Here is a 13,617-nt window from a genome sequence, read left to right on the forward strand (position 1 = left end):
AACTTCTGGAGAGAAGGAACAAATCCACCCTGTGTTTGCGTATGAAACTAAACTACACGTGCCATTATTTTATGGCTCAAAATTTTAGGCATTTTGTGTTTCTAATGCCAGTCTTAATGAAGTTTTTGTCTAAATGTGTAATTTAATTTCTGCACAAAACTCAAAAAGGATTTTTGCCATCTGGTGGGGCATAGTAATTGAAAGTAGGAGTCAGCTCCAAATTACACTACTATGGTGGTTGATCACCAGAGGAAGAAGTGGTTGATCTGAGTTTACTATCAGAATTAACCATGAAATTTAAAAACATAAATAAATTTTCTTGACTGCAACACCTAGACATTAGATTCATTGCTTATTTTTATCTGAGAAGGTTCAAATGTGGGGAGATTCAGCTTTGAACTAAAAATAAGGAAAAAAATCTTGTGTATACCTTTTGATTTTCCAAAAGTAACAAGTATGTATCATCATCATACATCCTAAATATTTTTCAAATAAATATTAGAAATTATAATTATTTAGTCATCAGGTATGCACTTTGAAAAATTTAACAGATATTATAGGAGGCCTAATTATGACTGCCAAAGATATCAGGTAATTATCTGGAATCTGTGTCCTCACATATGAGGAAAAGGTTTCTGCTGATATTATTAAATGCAAAATCTTGAGATAATAAATTATTCTAGATTTTTCCAGTGGGCCCTAATTATAATCACAGGCATCATTAGCAGAGGAGAGCAGAGGAAGATTTACCAACAAACAAGAACTCTATGAAGAGGGAGCCACAACCCAAGAAATGCAGACAGCCACTGGAAGCTAAAGGCTAAGAAATGGTTTCTCTCTTGAAGGCTCCAGAGGTAACATATCATTCTAATGTCTTGACTTGAAGCTGAAGGATGTTAATTTTGAAATTCTGTGCCCAGAACCATAATATGATAAATTTCTGTATTATTAAAACAACAATTTGAGCTAAGTTAATACAGCAATTCCCAGAAAACTAATGCAATTGTTAATAAATTAGATTGCCAATTGGCCTTTTTTTGAGGGGGAGTACTAGGGATTGATCTCACGAAGCTCTATCACTAAGCCACATCCCCAGCTCTATTTTGTAAAATTTTACTTAGAGACAGGGTCTCACTGAGTTGCTAAGTGACTCACTTTTGCTGAGGCTGAATTTGAACTCATCATTCTTCTGCCTCAATTTCCCAAGCAACTGGAATTACAGCCATCATACACAGTGTGTATTGGGCTTTAAAATTACAATTCTGTAGGAATTCCTACAGAATTGTGATTTTGAAATATATCAACATATATTTAATATTTGTTAAATTTACTGATGAAAATTTTGCCTCCTGTTTGTGTTAATTGTACTTTTTTTGTAATTAGGTAGTTTATTACGTTATTAATAATTAGCTTAGGTATATTACTTTATTAATAATTAGGTTTAACATATTTTCAAGTGACTATTGACTATTTGTTGTTCCTTTATGGCATAAGCTCTTCAAATATTTTCCTATTTACATGTTTTTATTCATAAGAAATATCTGTGTATTCTTCATGAATATCAATGCAAATATTTTCTCCAACATTATTTTTTTAAGAACTTTATTTTATTTATTTATATGTGGTGCTGAGGATTAAACCCAGGTGGTCTACTGCTGAGCCATAACCCCAGCCCCTCCAACATTAGGTTTTATATATAATTTTTAAGGTTTGAATTAGTAAATATAATTCTTTTTCCATCTAGCTCTTGCATTTGTTATTTTAGATGACCTACACCAAAAATATAACCATGTTTTTCTAGATTCATTTTTAATATTTTCTTTTTTAAATAATTAGAATTGGAAAATCATTTTATACACTATATGAATTACTTATACAATTGCATTTTAATTTGGAAAAAATAATTTTTTTAAAGTTGTTAATTTTATTAAATAATGTTTATATTTTCATTTTTGCTTTCTTGATTTCTATACTTATCTCACCCCATCATCCCATTATTGAATTTAATGAAGATGAATATTTTTATAGATGGCTGGACAAGTACCCTTTCCTGAAACTCCTTTTCAAAATTATTTTAGCTACTCTTAGATATTCCCTGCTGGGTATTGTTTGTAAATTTGTATTTTCAAATTTTAGAATTTTATAAAATTCTTGGGCAAAGAAAACTAGTTGGGGACAGGATTGAGATCACTGAATTTATGTTTGTTGAAAAGGGAAACATTTTAAGCCTATATTAGTATTAAATTAAGCTTAATTTTAAGCATAGATTAAAATACATAATATATATTTTTTAAAAATTTTTTCTCATTGTATCTAATAGTTCAAGAATTGAGAAAATGTAGTATTTCAAAATATTCATAGTTCATTAAGGTAAGCACAACATTAACTTTAATACAGTATTATACATTTCATTGGCTTTAAGGTAGCATGAATTTTAACAGTCAATTCTATATTAGATACAGCTAAACAATAACAAAAAATCCTGCCTACCATAGATTGAAGCAATCTTTTTTATCACAAATACTTTTATTTTATGTTCTGTAAAAACTATTATCAAATTGGTTAGATAGATATTTTCAGATAGAAAACCCTTGCACACATAAAAAGACAATTCAAATAGAAAATAAATTTAGTTACGGTTTTCTTAAAATTCTGACTTACAAATTCCAGTCTTCTAAGTAGCTGTTTAATGCATGACCTTCAGGTTCATGTTTTTCCATCTCATGTCATCATGAATGCCTTCAGGAGCAATGAGATACATCATTCCTTAAAAGAATCCATAGACTGTCTGAGAGCCTTTGACATGTGTTTCTGCCAGCTTTGCCTCCGTGAAGCCTTAGTCTTTGCTGTGACTTCGACATGTTGCTAATGTGTCTGATCCATCACTTCCTCTATAATCTTTGGTTCCTATGTAGTAACACAACCCCATTAAAATCTGATATTTTTTTAATGCTTAGGACCTAATTTGAATATTTAGGTGCTGATGGTTTTAATGTTCCACACATTCATAGACAAAGATATATCTTTTTTTTTTAGATTTTTATTGGTTCATATTAGTTATACTAACATAAGGATTAATTTTGATATAATTATAAATTCATGGAATATTATTTACTTCAATTCTGCCCCAAGTACCTACCCTGACCCTTAAACTCTCCCCTCTCCCTATTTCCTTTTATCTAGCCTACTAATTTTTCTGATTGTTACTTAGTATTTTTCCTTTTAACTAGTGTCTTGTGGATATACACAATGGTGAGATTCACTGTAGTATATTTATACATGTATGTAGTAATGTTAGGTCACATTTATTCCACTGCTTTTCTCTTATCCTATTCCTCCTTCCTCTCCCTCAATCCCCTCCTTCTACTCCCTTGATCTTTCTTTTGTTTTGATGAAATCCCCTCAATTTTTTTCTCCCCTTCTCTCTCTTTTTTCTTATTTTATATTAGTTTTCACATATCAAAAAACATTTGACCTTTGACTTTCTATGTCTGGCTTATTTCACTTAGCATTATAGTCTCCAGTTTCATCTATTTACTGGCAAACGCCATCATTTTATTTTTCTTTATGACTGAGTAATACTGCATTGTGTATATATACCACTTTTTCTTTATCCATTCATTTGTTCAAGGCCACCTAGATTAGTTCCATAGCTTGGCTACTGTGAATTGTGCTGCTATCAACATTGATGTGGCTGTATCTCAATGGTATACTTGTTTTAGATCTTTTGAATATATACCAAGGCGTAGGATACCTGGGTCATATGGTGGTTTCATGCCTATTTTTTAAAGAAATCTACATACTGCCTTTTAGAGTGGTTGCATTAATTTTGTAGTCCAACCAACAATGTATGAGTGTACATTTTTCCCCCACATACTTTTCAACACTTATTTTGTATTCTTAACAACATTCATTCTGAATGCAGTGAGAGGAAATCTCAATGTGGTTTTAATTTGCATTTCCTTAAATGATAGAGATGTTGAACTTTTTTTCATATGTTCATTGGTCATTTATATTTCTTCTTTTGAATAGTGTCAGTTCAGTTCTTTTGCCCATTTATTAGTTGGGCTATTTGTTTCTTGGGGATGCAGCTATATCTTGACTGCCACCAGGCCAAAACTGTCCTGAAATGTCGTCAATCATGATGTATCTTAACTTCTAATATATTAAAATACGAAAAACACACATCTTAGAATTAATGAAATGACAACCTCAAATTTATTTTTTTAAATGTTTATTTGAGTTTCTGAAATAATAAGATGCCACACTGACAATGGACACTCCTCCAAAAATTTTAAGTATAAGGACAATAAAATTATTTGTAACCATTCAATGTGAATTTAAGAAATTCAAGAATGGAAACAATGAGATGTACATGGAAGGAACACTTAGTAACAAAATTAAATGATCAGAGGAGGTAGCAAAATGTAGCATTAATCACTGCACAAGTGTGAATCAGCAATGTGTAGAAGAAGGAAGTACACCCCCAAACAAGAATAAAACAAGCCCATAAATTGAGTCAAGACCATCACAAGACCATCGATGAGTCTTTTGCATCATGATGTCTAATGCTTTTCTTTCAAAAATGATTCTTTTTTATACCACAGATTGACTTTTTCAGTACAGGAGAAGGTGGAGGACTTAACCTGCTGCCTCTTCTAGGCTCAATTCATTCATCTGCAAAATATTTGCTACTATCTCTGTGGAATGATGCAAAAGAATTTCAACTGCATGATTTTCCTAACATTTGTCTATATAACCCTAGTTCTACAACATATTAGTCTCACTTTAAGGACAACAGATGTGTGGCAAAATAAGTTAAGAGAATGTACATCTTAAATCTCTCCCTTGAAGATTTAGAGTATATTAACTACATAGAGCAACCCCACAGAGAAAAGTAAACCTGTTCCAACTGTTCATTTCCTAAACAAAAAGGCATCTCTTCAAAGGAAGGCTCATTTCTCTGCATAACAATGAACAGTGTTCCCCTTAATTCTGGTCTGATTTTTGCTTCTCTATCAAAAAAAAAAAAAAAAAAAAAAAACGTATTTTCTTCTAATTCATGCTGTACTCAGAAGAAGAAAAATAAAAGAAAAAGAAAATAAAGAATAGAAAAGCTAAGAAAGAATTACAGAAATAAGGGAGGAAGCTCATTTATCTGGTTTTGCTCATAGAGGCATTCCCATTGTCTCTAGTATTAAGAGTAAAGTAATGTGTATTGCAAAGGCATTAAATAAAAGAAGCTGGAAATGTTATTTAACTCAGGGCTTTATATACCAAAGGAAGACTTTGCTGAAAATGACTTAGATTACACAATTATACAAAAGAACAGAAAAGTATAATTTACTATACATATTCCAGGTGTCTGTAACCATGAGTTTGAAATAACTTTCCTTCCTTTTCAAACAGTTCTATGTGCACAACTCTCCACTAGTTTAATTTTTGGTAATCACCTTCCCTTTAAACAGTGCTTCACCATATGTGTGGACACAAGTCTGCAAGCTAGAGGATATCAGCATTGGCTCTTCTCTCCTGATCCATCATTGAAGCATGAGTGACTATTGCTGGTGAAGCTGCCAGTGGAGCCTGGGTCCCCTCTCCTATTATCTCAATATTCCACACCAATGACATCGACCACCATGGCTTTAATGTTCTCCTCAGTGTGGCTGAACTGCAGACAACCTCCCTGACTCTTGACTCTGACCTCCATTTTCTTAGAGTATTTTCATTAGGGAATTTGTAATTGTGTAAGTAACTTCTCTGCCTTTTGGAGATGTAAAACTTTTGAAAGCTTCTTTCCAGTTTTGACATCCAAGGAGAGCTGTGTCAGGGAGCTGGCAGCTGTCTCTGAATTATAAGCATCTAGTGAGCTAGAATCCTAGCTTTGCATTTATGTGGGAAGCTTGGACTCTAACTTCAGTGTATACCTTGGACCAAGTTAAACTACTTCCTGTCAAAAAGACAGAGAAAATTCACTTCATTTTTGGGTAATGTCAGTTGGCATGAATGGCTCATTTCCCCCTCATTCCAACACTGAAAAATCCTCCCACTATTTGTTTGAGCAGAGTTGACTTCAGACAAGAGTTCCAGTCTCTCTCTCCAATTGCAGTAGCCTCAAATAAAGTCTTCCTTAGCTGTTGACCTTTGCTCCCTGCAATTTTTGCTTTGACAATGCTCTCTGGATGCTCCAAAATACATATACTCTATTTGTGTCAAGCCTTTCATACAAGTATCGGATAAATGCCTCCTATTAACTAAAGAGCTCAATAAAGAGGCCCTGAAGTAGCTCTACTTGGGCCACAGCCATGTGCAAGTTCCTCTAGGGAAACCATGTCAAATTCTTGAAACTGCTATTGTTCTCAAATCTTATGACCCTCTCAAAGCACGTGATCTCCAGTTACTGACATTTAACTATTGAACCATAGGTGCAGAAACGAGGTATTGAAGGGCCTTAAATAGAAGAGACCACATACAGTCTGTATTTTCCTTTTTTATTTTACCTTGAAACTTCCCACTTCCAGTATTTTCCTTTGAAGTTTTCCATCTCCCTCTGAAAACAGCTGTGAGTGGCACTAGAAGGTGTAATTGCCAGGATAAGTAGCATATTTGGAACCCAAACTAGTTAGAAAAAAAAATGTCCTATTTCACCTACTTCTATATGGTAAATAACTCACAAAGCAAATTCTGATTGCTGTTTATAAATATTTATTAGAGTTCATATGTCCACACTTTCTGCCTTAGAAAAGAAGATGTTCTATATTTTAAGGTTAAACATGGAGATTTAAAAAAAATTCATTTTTGTTAAAATCATGAACTTATTACCTGTACCCTTCTAGAAATTAAGTCCTTGCAGCTGAAAGTCCACCTCAATTCCAAAAGAAACCCATTACTTCTTAAAAACAACATCTTTCATTAGCAACATAGATACCTCTGTCCTTATATCATAATTAAAAGTTTTTTTCAAAATGTAATGATTTGGGGGTTTATGAGCAGAATTTACTGGATTGGTGGTGTTTGGGGATTACAGCTAGGTTTTTAACAGTGTTTTTACTATGACAAAAATTACAAAGAAAAACAATGGAAAATTATGGGTCTGAAAATAAAAATGTCATAAGTAATATCATTGATTGAAACAGGCCTACTAAGGGAGACTTGATATTTATTATATTTCACAATACCAAAATATAGTTGAGTTTGTTCTCCAAATATATACTCAGAAGATTTTTTCAATTATCTTCTTTTACTTTTATTCTGTTTTTATTTTTTATTTGTTCTAATTAGTTATACATGACAGAAGAATGCACTCTGACCCCTTATACATAAATGGAACATACCTTCCCATTCTTCTGGTTGTACATGTAGTCATATGTACACATAGGGTAAAAATATTCAATTTATTCTACAATGTTTAGTCTGAAAAAAAATCATTGTACATCAGTTTTGTATCTCTGAACTAAGGTGTTAACTTTTTATTTCTATAAATGAATCTCACTGTTATGATTTTAAATGCTTTAGGTCCTATACATTCCTCCTACCATTATTTTGCTATGACAGGCACTAAGGGAGTTAAAAAAAAAGCAAAACTATAATTTGACTTTACAATAAAAAACATTCTGGTGAAATTGTATACTAAGTACCTGGGCATTCAGGAACAAGAATATTTATCCAGACTGAGTTATTTTTTTCTAACTCCTATTTAACCTTTCAGACATGCAGAAATCAACCTTACAAGCACCATAGAAACCAGACACATATATCATATTTTAGAGAGAGATGGAGGGAATTCCATTCACTGTTTAAACCCCATTAACTTTTTCACTTATTATTATTTTACCTTTGTCCCACCATGTCTTTGTAGATCATCATGTTCAGAGCCTCAACCCTTATAAACAACAAGAACAACTCTTCTGTGACCTATTGTAGCCTATAGTTTCAGTCAAGTCAATGCATTATTTTTTGAATATTATCTAGATTTCATGAGGATAAAAGCAGAGTACGAGAATAAAACTATTTATTTTTTCCAATTGAAAAGTGTTCTAAGTAAACAGTAAACAAAAATTTTGTTTGTCTATGTGTGATGTTGCATTTATACTATTTGTTAGAAATAGTCTAGTGAGAGGCTGGGGTTGTGGCTCAGTGGCAGAGCACTTGCCTAGCATGTGTGAGGCACTGGGTTCGATTCTCAGAACCACATATAAATAAATTAACAAAATAAAGGTCTATCAACATCTTAAAAAAACATTTTAAAGAAAGAAATAGTCGAGTGAAACCCTAGCCAGAGCAATTAGACAAAAGAAAGAAATTAAAGGCATATAAATAGGTAAAGAAGAACTCAAACTATCACTATTTGCTGATGACATGATTCTATATCTAGAAGATCCAAAAATTCCACCAGCAAACTTCTAGAACAAATCAATGAATTTAGCAAAGTAACAGGATAGAAAATCAACACCCATAAATCAAATACATTCTTATAAGTCAGCAATGAATCCACTGAAATATAAATTAGGAAAACTATTCCATTCACAATAGCCTCAAAAAAAAATACCTGGGAATAAATCTAACAAAAGAGGTGAAAGACCTCTATAATGAAAGCTACAGAACACTAAAGAAAGAAATTGGGGGCCGGTTCAGCTGGGGACTAGGATTATGGCTCAACTTAGAGTGCTCGCCTAGCACATGGGAGGCCCTGGTTTGATCCTCAGCACCACATAAAAATAAATAAATAATATAAAGATATTGTGTCCAGTTACAACCAAAAAAAAAAAAATTAAAAAAGAGAAAAAAAATTGAAGGAAACCTGAGAAAAAGGAAAGATCTCCCATCCTCCTGAATAGACAGAATTAATATTGTCAAACTGGCCATACTAACAAAAGCACTATACAGATTTAATACAATTTCTATTAAAACCCCAGTGACATTCTTCATAGAAATACAAGAAACAATCATAAAATTGATTTGTAAATTTATGATTTATATGGAAATTTGATGATCTATAAAGAATAGCTAAAGTAATCCTTGGCAAGAAAAGTGAAGCAGGAGTCATCAGAATACCAGACCTTAAACTATACTACAGAGCTATAGTAATAAAAATGGCATAGTTTTGGCACCCAAATAGACTTGAAGACCAATGGTACAGAACAGAGGACGTAGAGAGAAATCCACATAATTATGGTTATGTTGTACTAGAAATATGCCAAAAGCATTCACTGGAGAAAAGATAGCCTATTTAACAAATGGTGCTGGCAAAACAGGAAATCCATAAGTAGCAAAATTAAATTAAACCTTTATCTCTCACCCTGCACATAAATCAACTCAAAGTGGATCAAAGACTTAGGCACTAGAACTGAGACCCTGCGCCCAATAGAACCAAAAATAAGCCCAAATCCTCACCACGTCAGCCTAAAATGTTCTTTCCTTAAAAAGTCTCCTAAAGCACAAGAAGTAAAATCAAGAATTAATAATTGGGATGGAATTAAATTAAAAAGCTTTTCTAATCAAAGGAAACAATGAATAAAGTGAGGAGAGAGTCTAGAGATTGGGAGAAAATCTTTACCACTTGCACCTCTGATAAAATATTAATCTCTAGGATATGTAAAGAACTCAAAAAACTTAACACCAAAATAATAATAATAATAATAATAATAATAATAATAATAATAATAAACCCAATCAATAAATGGGCTAAGGAACTGAACAGATACTTTACAGAAGAAGAAATACAATTCATCAACAAATATATGAAAAAATTGTTCAGTATCTGTAGCAATTAAAGAAATGCAAATCAAAGTTACTCCTGTCAGAAGAGCAATCATCAAGAATACAGGCAACAATAAATGTTGGCAAGAATGTTGTGAAAATGATACACTTATACAATACTGGTGAGACTGCAAATTGGTGCAGCCACTATAGAAAGCAGTATGGAGATTCCTCAGAAAATTGAGAATGCAACCACCATTTGACCCAGGTATTCCACTCCTTGTTTATACCCCAAAAACATAAAATCAAAATATTATAGTGAAGCAGCCATATCAATGTTTATAGCAGCTTAATTCACCATAGCTAGACTATGGAACCAAACTATATGTCCCTCAATAGATGAATGGATAAAGAAAATGTGATATACATACTCAATGGAATATTACTCAGCTTTAAAGCGGAGTAAAATTATGGCATTCGCCAGTAAAAGGTTAGAGTTGGAGAATATCATGCTAATCAAAATAAGCTAATCCCACAAAAACAAAGACTAATGTTTTCTTTAATATGAGGATGCTAATTCACAATAAGGTGAGGGGCATAGGGTAGAATAGTGTTAACTAACATTAGGTAGAAGGAAGTGATGGAAGAGAAGGGAGGGAATGTGGTGATAGGAAAGATAGTAGAATGAAACAGACATTATTACTATATGTATATGTGTGACTGCATGACCAATATGATTCTGCATATGTACACTCAAAAAAATGAGAAATTGTATCGCATCAATATATAGTATATCTAGTGTCATGTATAACTAATTAAAACCAATAAAACATAAAAAGTGGGAAATCTGTGAGTAGAAATATTTCCACTTCCTAGATTTCCAATACACAATTCTGTGTTGTTTTGGAAGTCACTCCCACCTTAGATCCTTGTAAAATTTAGCTGTTAAGCATAATGCAGGAAGTATCCTAACAACATTCTATACTGCATTTCCCCTTTATAGTTAAGAAAACTAAATCTTGGGGCTGGGGTTGTGGCCTAGTGGTAGAGCGCTTGCCTAACGTGTGAGGCAATGGGTTCGATCCTCAGCACTGCATGTAAATAAATAAAATAAAGGTCCATCAATAACTATATATATTTTTTTAAAAAAAGAAAACTAAATCTTGGAGAGGGTATCCTAAAAATTTTTACTCTAAATTCAATACTGAAAACTTTGCCTTAGAAGAAGTCTCTATATCTCAATATACACCAATTGAGGACATCCTTTATAATGTGCTTGGGAATGGACTTAGAACATTAGAAGACATGGATACTTACTTAACTCAGGAACATTAAAATTGCCCAATGCCTACGTGTGATACTTCACTGCTAAATTTGAAAATAATATGATGCAATATATGTCAACCTCAGAAATATTAAGTATTTAATGCATATAAATGCATATAATGAGAAAATGTAAACATGTGAATGATTTGATTACTTCTGTGTACAGAACTAGATTATATAAAATAATAGATTTATTGATACTTTCAGACCTCCATGAACCTCAGAACTGTGGTCTAGAATTACAATTATTTAGAAAATTTCATGATGCTATAATTCAGATATCTTGCTATCAAAATAGAAATAATAATTTTGTTACAATGCTCTTAAGCCCATGCTCATAGGTCAGTGGAATGTACTCTGACATCAGACTTCATTGCAATAAGTCTGGAATTGGCCTGAGTTTTTTTCTGAAGTGGAGATGTATCTGCATTGCACTTATCTCTGGTAGATGTATTGAGTGACTGAGTGACAGTGGATTCATGTTTTCTTTTTTCTTTGTAACTTTGGATTTGAGACAATTTTGAGACCATTAGTGCAAGCCTGTCAGTATTACTAGTAACAGAAAGATTGAATTTTGCTCCTGGTTTGATGAGATTCCTACAGACTTCTATCATTGTGACTGGTCACATAGCAACAATATGCCTATGTGACAAAGAGCATATAAGAAACCCCAGACAATATCCCACATTGAACACTATTCCTATGGTGTTCTGGGTCATAGGTTAGTGATTCCTGATCTGAAGGAAAAAGTGGGTTTGGTATGAACCTGCCAAGGGAGGACAATCGAAGTCTAGGCTTGTCGCAGACATATCTGTATGAGGCCACCTATAGTAAAAAAGTTTATGTATATTTTTATATTTAGTGCTTTTGCTGTGTTTTATCACTTTGTTGCAAGAAATTTCAGTTTTACAAGATTTGAAATTTTAAGTGATATTTTTATTCTTTAGCAAACCAACTCTATTTGACTCTGATCATCAGTGCAGCAAATATGCCATGCTTAACTCTACTTTTCCATATATATATATATATATATATATATATATATATACATACATTACATATGTATATATATGTATATATATGTTTGTGTGTGTATATGTATGTGTGTGTGTGTGTGTATATATATATATATATATATATATATACATATATATATATATATATATGGTGGTGCTTTAGGGTTTAGAGTATAACAATTTAACTGATAAGTTTCTTTAGGTAATATTGAATCACTTCATGTATATAATTAAGATCATTATGAACATACTTTCATTTTATTTATACCCACCCTTTATGTTACTTTCTTCAAACACATACTACATTTATGCTGTAAATACCCCAATATATTTTTATTATATTTGCTTTTTCAGATTCAATTATTATTTTAAAGTAATTTTAAAATGTGGAAAAATGTTCTGAAATTTACACATGTTGCCTTTTTCATTGTTCTTCTTTTCATCATAAAAGGCTGATTTCCATCTGTTTTTGTCTTCTATAGTTTTCTACTAAAATTGGTTTATTATTGTTTTAATTATGCATACTTTTTAGGCACATTGTGTTATCTTTTAAAAGGTTCACAATGTGCAATGATCATGTTAGTGTTATTACTTATTATTTCCATATCCTTAAGTAGTCATCATGTTTTGTCTTGAGAAACTTTGAACTCCTACATTCTAGTTCTTTATAAAATATACAATAATTGTTGTAAGTTATAGTAACTCTAGTTGAGTTTAGATTACTAGTAGTTATTTCGCACAACTACCTGTATCTTTTACCCATTTATCTGGACTCACACTCTTTCTCTTTCTCTCTTCCCTTCCTTGCCTTTAGTAACCACTATTCTTGTCTCTACTTCTATGAAATCAACCATTTTGAATTCCACACATATGTGAAATTACACAGTATTTATCTTTTTGTGCTGAGCACTTCACTTAACAATTTTTCCAGTCTATGTATGTTGCTGCAAATGACGAGATCTCTTTATTTCCTTGACTGAGTAATATTGCATTGTATACATATACAACATTTTTTGGTCCATTGTCTGAAGAACTTTTTTTAATCTGGAAGTTGGCTTAAGAAAACATTTTTCAACTTTAATGAGTCTTTAAAAAATTATTTTGTCTTCATTTTTAAAAGATCTTATCACAGAATTAAAATTTTAGGCTTTTGCTTTATCATTTTTGCTTGTTCCACTGTCTTCTGTCTTAAATTTTAATCATTAAAAAAAATCTGGTGCCCTTCTAATCTATGGTCTTATTTCCATGTTTCTTTTCTATGATTGCTGTTATGGTTTGGGTGTGAGGTATCTCTCTCCTAAAAGCTCACTTCTGAGACAGTACAAGAAGGTTTAGAGGAGAAATGATTGGGTTGTAAGAGTCTTAACCCAATCATTTATTTAATCGTCTGATAGGGATTAACTGAGTGGTAATCGAAGTAGCAGGGTGTGGTTGAAGGAGGTGGGAATTGGGGCATGGCTTTGGGTATATATCTTTGTATCTAGTGAGTGGAGTCTGTGCTTTCTGAACACAATGCGAGCTGCTTCCTTCCTGCACACTCTTCTGCCATGATGTTCTGCCTCATGGTGAGACCAGA

This window comes from Callospermophilus lateralis, chromosome 8 (genome assembly GCF_048772815.1).
Source record: "Callospermophilus lateralis isolate mCalLat2 chromosome 8, mCalLat2.hap1, whole genome shotgun sequence".
Taxonomy (NCBI): domain Eukaryota; kingdom Metazoa; phylum Chordata; class Mammalia; order Rodentia; family Sciuridae; genus Callospermophilus; species Callospermophilus lateralis.